We start from the raw sequence: 9,515 nt of genomic DNA, 5'->3' as shown, positions 1-9,515 counted from the left end.
AAACCCCTCGGTGAAGCCGAAAAGCACTGTGTCGGGGCTGAAACCCCTCCGTGAAGCCGAAAAGCACTGTGTCGGGGCTGAAACCCCTCCGGGAAGCCGAAAAGCACTGTGTCGGGGCTGAAACCCCTCCGTGAAGCCGAAAAGCACTGTGTCGGGGCTGAAACCCCTCCGTGAAGCCGAAAAGCACTGTGTCGGGGCTGGAACCCCTCCGTGAAGCCGAAAAGCACTGTGTCGGGGCTGGAACCCCTCCGTGAAGCCGAAAAGCACTGCGTCGGGGCTGAAACCCCTCCGTGAAGCCGAAAAGCACTGCGTCGGGGCTGAAACCACTCCGTCAAGCCTAAAACCACTCCGCCGGGGCTGAAACTAGTGCGTCAGTGCCAAAACCACTCCAACAGTGCTGAAACCACTGTGCCAAGCCTGAAACCACTGCGTCAGGGCTGAAACCACTCCGCCGAGCCTAAAACCCCTCCGTCGGGGCTGAAACGACTCCAGAAAGCCGAAAAGCACTCCGTTGGTGCTGAAACCACTCCACCAGGGCCAGAACTACTCCAGCGATCCGAGAATGGGCAGCCTGCGCGTGTCGTAGACTAGGGAACCTCCGTTTGCCTTTTGGCGCCTCGGGGCAGCCTCGGAGTGTCGTTGTAGGAGGCCGGAGAGCCTCCGCATACCTTTTGGTTCGGCCAGGCAGCCTCCACGTGCCTTTGTGAGCGTCCGGGCAGCCTCCGCAGGCCTTTGGGTGCGGCCGGGCAGCCTCGGAGTGTCGTTCTAGCAGGCTGGGGAGCCTCCACGTGTCTTTCTAGGAGAGCGGGCAGCCTCGGAGTGTGGTTGTAGGAGAGCGGGCAGCCTCGCAGTGTGGTTGTAGGAGGCCAGGAAAGCTTCACGTGCCTTTGGGTGCAGCTGGGCGGCCTCCGTGTGCCTTTGGGTGCGGCCGGGCAGCCTCTGAGTGTGGTTGCAGGAGACTAGGGAGCCTCCACTTGTCTTTCGGTCCGGCCAGGCAGCCTGCCAGTGTGATTCCAGGAGAGCGGGCAGCCTCCGAGTATCGTTCGGGGAGGCTGGGGAGCCTCCGCGTGCCTTTCTGTGCGGCCGGGGAGCCTCCTCCTACCTTTGGGTACGGCCGGGCAGTCTCGGAGTGTCGTTCGAGGAGGCCGGGTAGTCTCCGCGTGTCGTTCGAGGAGGCCGGGGAGCCTCCCCGTGCCTTTGGGTGCGGCCAGAGATCCTGTGCGTGTCTTTAGGTGTGGCCGGGGAGGCTCCGCATATGTTTCGGTACGTCCGGGCAGCCTTTGAGCGTCGTTGTAGGAGAGCGGACAACCTCTGTGTGCCTTTGGGTACGTCCAAGCAGCCTCGGAGTGTCGTTGTAGGAGGCCGAGCAGCCTCGGCGTGTCGGTCTAGTGGAGCGGGCAGCCTCCGCGTGTGGTTGTAGGAGACTGAGCAGCGTCTGAGTGTCGTTTTAGGAAGCCGGTTAGCCACTGCGTGTCTTTTGGTAGGGCCGGACAGTATCTGAATGGGGTTCAAGCAGAGCGGGGAGCCTCCGAGTGTCATTGTAGGAGGCCAGGCAGCCTCCGCGTGTCGTTCTAGGAGGCTGGGCAGCCTCCGCGTTCCTTTTGGCGGCTGGGGAGCCTCTGCCTGCCTTTCAGTGCGGCCAGGGAGCCTGCGAGTGTCATCCTAAGAGGCCGAGGAGCCTCTAAATGTCGTTCTAGGAAGCTGAGGAGCCTCCGAGTGTCGTTCTAGGAGACCAGGGAGCCTCCGTGTGCCTTTGGGTGCGGCCAAACAGCCTCTGAATTTTGTTCTAAGAGACCAGGAAGCCTGTGAGTGTCTTTCTAGGAGATTGGGGAGCCTCCGTGTGCCTTTGGGTGCAGCCAGGGAGCCTCCGCGTGTCGTTCTAGGAAGCCAGGAAACGTGCACGTGCGTTTGGGTGCAGCTGGGCAACCTGCGAGTGTTGTTCTAGGAGACCGGGCAGCCTCGGAGCGTCATTCTTGGAAGCCAGGCAGCCTCCGAGTGTCATTTCAGTCGACCGGTCCGGCTCCGCGTGCCTTTGGGTGCGGCCGTGCAGCCTCTGAACTTCGTTCTAGAGACCGGGGAGCCTCGGAGCGTTGTTCTAGGAAGCGGAGGATCCTCTGTGTGCTTTTTGGAGCAGCCGGGGAGCATCTAGTTTTGTTCTAGGAAGCCGGGTATCCTCCGTGTGCCTTTGGGTGCGGCCAGAGAGCCTCCTCGTCCCTTTCGGTGCAGCCGGGGAGCCTGTGCATGTCGTTCTAGGAGAGTGGGCAGCATCCGAGTGTCGCCTTCGAGTCGGGAGCATCCGCGTGTCGTTGTAGGAGACCGGGCAGCTTCCGAGGATCGTCGTAGGAGACCGGGCAGCCTCGGAGTGTCGTTGTAGGAGGCTGAGGAGCCTCCGACTGCCTTTGGGTGCGGCCAGGGAGCCTCCGAGTGTCGTTCTACAAGATCGGGGAGCGTCAGAGTGTCGTTCTGGTGAGTTGGGGATCCTCCGCGCGCCTTCGAGTGCGGCCGTGGAGCCTCCGCGTGCCTTTGGGTGCGGCCTGGACAGCTTCGTATCAGGCTCTGCGTGTTCAGACGGCCTTGTGGCAGGCTCTGCAGGCTTGGGCGAGCTTGGAGGGGCTCTGTGGTCTCATTGGGGCTCTTTTGGAGGTGGCCCGGCTGAGGCCCTCCGTGTGCCCTCTGGGGTGCCGCACCCTCCTGGGGGTGTTTTTTGGCCCCATCCCAGCCCCCTTGGTCTGTCTGTTGTGGTGCCTCTGAGTCATTTGGTGCCTTTTGGGGCACCTGCGACCCCTCGGGGTGGCTTTGGGGGTGCCCAGACCCCATGTTGTGCTTTTGCGTTGTCCGTGACCCCTCGGTGTGCGTTTGTGCCCTCCGCAGGGCTCTTCAGGTGCCCCGTGGTGCTGCCCAGACCCGTCGCTGCCCCTCTGGGGACGCCCCAGAGCCCTCGTGGTGCCCGCTGGTGCTCCCCAGGGCATTCGGTGTGCCTCTGGGTGCTGCGCTGGCGTCTTGGGGGCCTTTGGGGGTGGCCCGGCCGTATGGGTGTGCTCTGGGAGGGCAGCCGGAGCCCTGGGTGTGCTTTGTGGTGTCCGCTGGGTGCCTTGGTGTGGGGTCGGTGGCTGCCTGGAGGCGTTTGTGGTGCCGTTAGGGTTGCCGGTGGCCCTTGGAAGGGGGTTGGGGCGCTCGTCGGAGGCCTCGTGGCCCCTTTGGGGGTGTCCTGGGCCCTCGGGGGTGTCTTTTGGTGCTGGCCAGGGCTTGTGAGGTGCGTGTGGTTGCTCGCAGAGGCCTGGCTGTGCCTTGTGGTGCCTCTGCGGCCCCTGGTTGTGGCTCTCCTGGTGGCCCAGGGAGCTCGGTGGGCGTGTTGGTGCGTCGCGGGTGCCTGCCCGTGCCTTTTGGTGCGCCCAGGGCCCTCGGGGTGCGTGTGGGGGTGCCGTGGAGCCGTCTGGTGTGCCTTTTGGGGTGCTTAGAGGTGCTGAGGGTGCCTTTTGGTGTGCGCTGGGCCCCTTGGTGTGGCTTTTGGGGCAGCCCAGGGCTGTGGATGTGGCTTTTGGGGCACCGCAGAGCCATGTCGTGTGCTTGTTGGTAGGTCCCAGGCGGGTTGTTGTGGCTTTTGGGGTGCCCCTGGCCCCACGTTGGGCCTTTCGGAGAGGCCTGGCGCCCTCAGCAGTTTTCTCCTGCTGCCCCGGGCTCCTCGGTGGGCGTTTCGGAGCAGCCTGAGCCCCGAGTGGGGCTGTGGGTGCTCCCCGGTGCCCCCGTTGCGCGTTTGGGGCTGCCCTGGAGCCCGCAGTGTCACTTTTGGCGCCCCGCAGAGTGTTTGCCGCGTCTTTCAGGGCTTTCCTGGCCTCTCGCTGTGCTGCTCGGGCCACGGGGACCCCCCGGTGTTTCTTTTGGAGTGCCTCAGCCCCTCGGTGTGCCGTCCGGGGTGCCCGGGGCCCCTTGGTGTGCTTTTTGGGGGCCCCTAGACCCCTTGGTGTGCTTTTCAGTGCCTGCTGGTCCCCTTGCTGTGCCTTTTGGTGCGCCCCAGAGCTCGGGATGCGGCTTTTGGGGCACCGCAGACCCATTTCTTGTCCTTTTAGGTATGTCCTGGGCCTGTTGGTGTGTATTTTGGGGTGTCTTAGCCCCCTCGGAGTGCCTTTCCTTGCACCCCAGAGCGATGGGGGGGGTGCCTTGTGTGGTGCTCTGCTTCCCCCAAGTGCCTTTCAGGGTGCCCCTGGACCCTCAGTGTGGCTTTGGGGGCACCCTGCACCCCTAGGAGGTGCCTTTTGGGGCACCCCAGAGCACTTGGGGTGCTCTTCAGGGTGCTCTAGCCACCTCGGGTGCTTTTCCTGGAGCCCCGCTGTAGCTCTTTGAGAGCCCTCTAGGCTTCGGTTTGCCTTTTGAAGCGTCTGAGATGTTTCTGCTCGCCTGTGGGGATGTGCTGGAGCCCTGGGGTTTGCTTTTTGGCTCCCCAGAGCCTTGGGGGTGGTTTGTTTGTTTGTTTGTTTGTGTTTTTCCCCTTCCAGAGCACCTCGGAGCCCTCCGTTTGGTTCCTCGGCCCGCCGCTCGCTTCTCCGTGCGCCCCGGCTCCTCGGGTTGCCTTTTGGAGCACCCTCGATGCTTGGATTGTCTTGTGGGGCACCCCAGAGCCCCCCCCCCCAACACTGCACCCCGCTGGCTTCGCCCCAGCCAGGCGGGGAGGGGCTTGTGCAGCACCTGCAGGCAGGCAGGAGGCAGAGGAGTTTGGCAGCGATCCCCTTGCCCTGCCCAGCACCAGGAGGAGGAAGAGGAGGGAGCCGCGGTCCTGTGCCCGCGGAGCCCTCTCCGGCCGGGCAGCGCGCGGCAGCTCAGCCGTCAGCAGCCGGGCAGAGGACGGGCCACCAAGGGCTCTTGTCTTTCCCTTGCAGCCCGCCCGGCCCTGCGGCAGCGCCAGCGGAGTCAGTGAGACGGCCGGGCCCGGCCCCCAGCCCCCAGCCCCCAGGGACCCGATCCCGGAGCCCAAGGGGGAGAGCAGCCTCCTCTCCAGGGAGAGCAGCGTTGCCGGCCCTGCCGGGCCCCCAGGCGGTGGAGAAAGCAGCCACGGCCGCTGCGGGGCCATCTAGGTCCCCGGGGCCCCGACCTTTCCGCGGCTGGACGTGGGCGTTCCTCGTGACAGCCAAGGTTTGGGCGTCAACTCGGCTGGGGGCACGTGGCCGAGCAGCGAGGGCGCCCCAGGCACAGCGAGGCCGCGGCGCTTTTTTGCCCCGAGCAGCTCCCTGGAGCGGGAGCGGCTCCAGTGGGGCCAGGCCTGCCCCTGCCCCCCGGGGGAGCCGGGCGGGTCGAGGCCGGCCCCCGACACCCACCCCTGCCCTTAAAGGCAGGCTTGGGAGACTGTCAGAGTCTTCAAGCCTCAGGGTGCTCTTCAAGTAGCTTGGAGGTCCTTAATTTCTTCCCAAGTCCCTCAGTGTAACTGGAAGACCAACCTCAGGGACTCAGCCCACCTGGGAGACCTCTCTTCTGCAGGGCTCCCAGGTCAGCTGCGTTCCTTACAAGTCCCTAGGGGCTGTCAGAGTCTTAAAGTCTCTGGGGGCTCTGAAGGGAACCAGGAGGCACTGAGGAAGACATTAAGGAGCTCCAAGTACCTGGAAGACCAACCTCAGGGAGTCCGCCCACCTGGGAGACCTTTCTTCTTCAGGTCTCCCAGTTGGGCTGAGTCCCTGAGGTGGTTCTTCCAGTAACTTGGAGAGCCCCCAGAGACTTGAAGACTCTGAAAGTCTCCCAGCCCTGCCTTTAAGGGCAGTGGTGGGCGTCGGGGGCAGGCCTGGACCCGATTGGCTCCCCCGGGGGGCAGGGGCCGGCCTGGCCCAATGGGGGCCCTGGAGGCCCCTGGGCTCCCTAGCCTAAGAGACTTGTGTGGGGACAGAAATTCAGCAAGGCTTTTTTGCCCCCACACAAGTCTCTTAGGCTAGGGAGCCCAGGGGCCTCCAGGGCCCCCATTGGCTCCTGGGGGGGGTGTGGCCCAATGGGGGCCAGGCCTGGCCCCCACGCCCCCCACTGCCCTTAAAGGCAAGGTGGAGAGGCTTTAAGGCTCTTCAAGTCCCTGGGGGCTCCTTCAGTTCCATGAAGAGCCCCCAGAGACTTGAAGAGCCTTAAAGCCTCTCCACCTTGCCTTTAAGGGCAGCAGGGCCAGGCCTCAGCCCAGACCCCCCCACTCCCCAGCCTCAGGGCTTTGGTGGGGGCACAAAAAAGCCCTGCCCAGCGGCTGCCCCCACACAAAGCCCTGAGGCCAAGGAGTGCTCGCTGCTCCCTCGTCGCCCCGGCCTTCCCCGCTGCCTCCCGGGCTGGAGCTGGGCTGCCAGGGCCCCTGCTCAAAGAAAGGGCCAACCTGGGGGCGAGGAGAAACAGCCCCTTGGGACAGGAGCTCTTCCCCGAGCAGGGAGAACGCAGCCTTCGGCAAGCTGCGAGCAGGCGTGAACAGAGACCGCGCACAGAACACAGCACGTGGCACCTCGCCTCAGCTGGGGCTCGCGCCAAGTTTTATTGCCCAGAGCCCAAACACCTTCGCGCGGTGCCACCGTGCCCGAGTCCCACTTGGCGCTTCCTGGGGAGCAGGACGAGCTGGCAGGCGCAGGCCGCCTTCCTGCTGCGGCAGCTCCTGGAGGGGTGCGTGAAGGCCAAAGCCGGATTCTTGCTCCTTCGGGGGGTGGTGGGGGGGGGTCTCTGGGAAAGCAGGTCACTTCCTCAGTGCAGCTGGAGTCTGAAGCTGGGGCCCCAAAGAGCTGCGGGAGGGGTGGGCAAGAGATGAAAGAGCAGCTCTTGCCAGCAACCAGCACCTAGGAAAACAAAACAGAGCTCTTCAGAAAGAGCAGGAGCAGGCACTTTCCCTCTCTCAACACTCGGGCCCGACCCCGCGTCCCCCCCGGGGAGCGGGCGCTGGGGCTCTGCGCGCTGCGGCTCTGCCTTCTGGCCTTCAGCGCATCCACAGAGCACGGCTCCTGCTGAAAACAGAGCAGAAACGCACAACACTAGTGGCCCCAAATATGAAAAAACAATACTACTACTAATAATGAAATAAATCAAAACCAGAGCCATAGCTTGTCTGGCACCTACCAGGCCTCAAAGGTCTCGGAAGGAGCCCGAGCGCCGCTGCTCTCTGCGCGCTGCCAGGGATGGGCAAAACGCCTCTTCCTCCCATACGCAGCTCAGGCCCATTTCTCCTCCTCCTTCGTGTGCAAGGCGACAGCGCTGAACACCAAGAGGCCTGCCTTCAGGGAGAAGGCGCCGGCACAGTACAGAAATGCCGAGGGGACACAACGTTCCTACTGCGTGGGCTGCAGGGGACGCCCAGACACCTAGAAAAGGAGAGACCCTCTCTCGAGTCTGGCACTGCACCACAACACAGCAACAGCAGCTCTTGCACACAACTCACACTCCCTCTCCTGTATTAGTGCCCGTGGCTTCCCTGAAAAGGCAAGGGAGCTCTTGAGGTTCTGCCCCAAATCACTGCTTTCCTCCTTAGCTAAAAGCTCGCAGACATGTCCCACCTCGTTTTCCAGCGCCACGTTCTCTACTCTGCAAGAAACAGTTGCACAATTCAACTCTCCGCAACACCAAGACTCTCCGGGCTGCCTTTCGCAGCAACTGCCCAACAGCTCCCCAAAAAGGGGCAGCCACAAGCACAGGTTGTTGGGAAGCCCAGGCCGGGAGCTTGCTAAACAACTCCAAAAAGCAAAGCCAAAGAGAAGCAAGTCCAAAGTCCTCCAGCCCCTCGTACGCTCCAGGACACTGCAGCCCAGCCAGAGCTGTCCCAGAGAGCCCCTTCCCCTGGCACGAGACATTCCCACCGGCCTTACCTGCGGAGAGGAGCCCCGGGGAGCGTAACCCAGTTGGTCATGACCTACTGGGAACTGAAACACCCCACAGCCCTCCGGCAGCGGGAGCTGCACGCCCCAGTTGCCCCCTCAGACAGACAAAGCGGCCACGTTGAACTGAGCCAGGCAACAGAAAACACAACCGAGAAACGCAACCGAGCTCTCAGTGAGCACATCAGCTCTCAGCAGCCACAAAGGAAGCAGACAGAGATCTTGCAGAGACAGGACACAGCTCCCACTACGCTTCTCAGCTCCCCAGGCAGCTGAAACCCCAAAACAGCCTCGCCAGTAAAACACATCTTCTACTTATACGCTTCACAGGCAAGGAGATGGTTTTTCCCCCTGGCCAAATGATACGCTCTGATTCCACTTTCTACAGCAAAGGCTGAAAGCCCTGCACGGGCAGACAGACAGACAAGGAAGGACCCCGCGCCAGCGCCACCACACGCCGCTCCACCACCAGGCTCCAGCTGCTCCCACAGGGCTGGGAACCAGCCTGCCAACACCCGCCCCCGAAGAAAGCCCGAGGGAGGGCGGCAGCCGCGCTGGAAACCTGCCGCCCCCGGCAGCGGACGAGCCCCCGGCGGGGCGGGAAGCGCCACCCGGCCGCCTCGGGGCCGCCAGGGAAGCCCTTGCCCGAGCGCTGCCCCCTCCCCGGCGCTCCGGACAGCCCGGCCGCCGGCTGCCAACGCTCCCTCCTCCGGCGCCGCCCGCAGCCCGCCGGGCACTCGCTGCACGGGCCGGCAAACAGCGCCCGCAGACACCCAGCGCTCCGCTGCCGGCGCTCGCTCCTCCGCGCCGCCCGCCGGTGCTGCCAGCAGCTCGCGGCCGGCACCATCGCGCACGTCCCGCTCGGTCCCGCCGCGCTGCCAACGGCGCTGCCACAACCGTTGCGCGTTGCCCAGGCGAGAGCGACCGGCCGCCCCGACCGCCTCCCCGCGCCCGGCCCGGCCCCCCCGCCGCCCCCGAGCCCGGCTGCGCCACGACCCGCCGCGCGTCCCGCAGCCTGCCGCTCTCCAGCAGCGCCGCGCCACCGCACCAGACAGGACGCGACGCGACGCGACGGGACCCGGCCGCCGCCGCCAGGCGCCACCACACAGCCAGCCACCCCGCCGCCATCTTCGCCGCCGGCCGCTCGCTCCCCCCTCCCCCGGCCAGAGGCGGGAGCGGGGCGCCAATCAGCGGCGGGCGGCGCGCAGGCGCCCTCCAATGGCCGAGAGGCAGCTGGCCCGGCCGGCCAATCCCCGCGGCGGCCCGGGCGGAGGGCGGGAGGGAGCGGAGAGAGGCCGGAGATGGCGTCCGGCGGCCGTGGGCGCCGCCGAGCGGGCGGGCGGGCGGGCGGCGGGGCCGGGTCTGCCGGCGCCAGGGACGCGGTCCCCGCTGTCCCCCCTCAGTGTCCCCCTCGCTGTCCCCCCTCAGTGTCCTCCCGCCCGTCGCCGCCCGGTCGGCTGTCGCCGGCGGCAGAGGGCAGCGGGGAGGGCAGGCGCCGTGCGCGGGCAGGGCAGGGGCTGCGGGCAGGGCAGGCAGGAAGCGGCGGTGGCTCGTGTGACCCACGTCGAGGCCCCGCCGAGCTCCTCCCGGCCCGGGTCGCCCCCGACGGGCTCGCCCGGTCCCAGGCCGCTCTCCCCCAGCTCATACAGTCCTGCCCAGGCTCGTGCGGGCTTGCGCGGAGCTTGTCCAGCCCCTCGTCCAGCCCGA

At 65.6% G+C, this 9,515-nt stretch overlaps 1 long non-coding RNA gene across 1 annotated transcript; it reads right to left on the bottom strand.

The window, feature by feature from the left end:
* Window positions 1–6,436: 6,436 nt before the first annotated feature.
* LOC138067417 (uncharacterized) lies at window positions 6,437–8,977 on the bottom strand. The gene is made up of 3 exons (XR_011141277.1): window positions 8,857–8,977; window positions 7,057–7,298; window positions 6,437–6,779 (listed from the first exon to the last, which is right to left on the bottom strand). It is a non-coding gene; the product is annotated as an uncharacterized lncRNA (long non-coding RNA).
* Window positions 8,978–9,515: the final 538 nt, after the last annotated feature.

Source organism: Struthio camelus, chromosome 5 (assembly GCF_040807025.1).
Source record: "Struthio camelus isolate bStrCam1 chromosome 5, bStrCam1.hap1, whole genome shotgun sequence".
NCBI classification, from domain to species: domain Eukaryota; kingdom Metazoa; phylum Chordata; class Aves; order Struthioniformes; family Struthionidae; genus Struthio; species Struthio camelus.
Note: the sequence above shows the minus strand (reverse complement) of the source record. Positions and strands in the feature narration are given on the sequence as shown.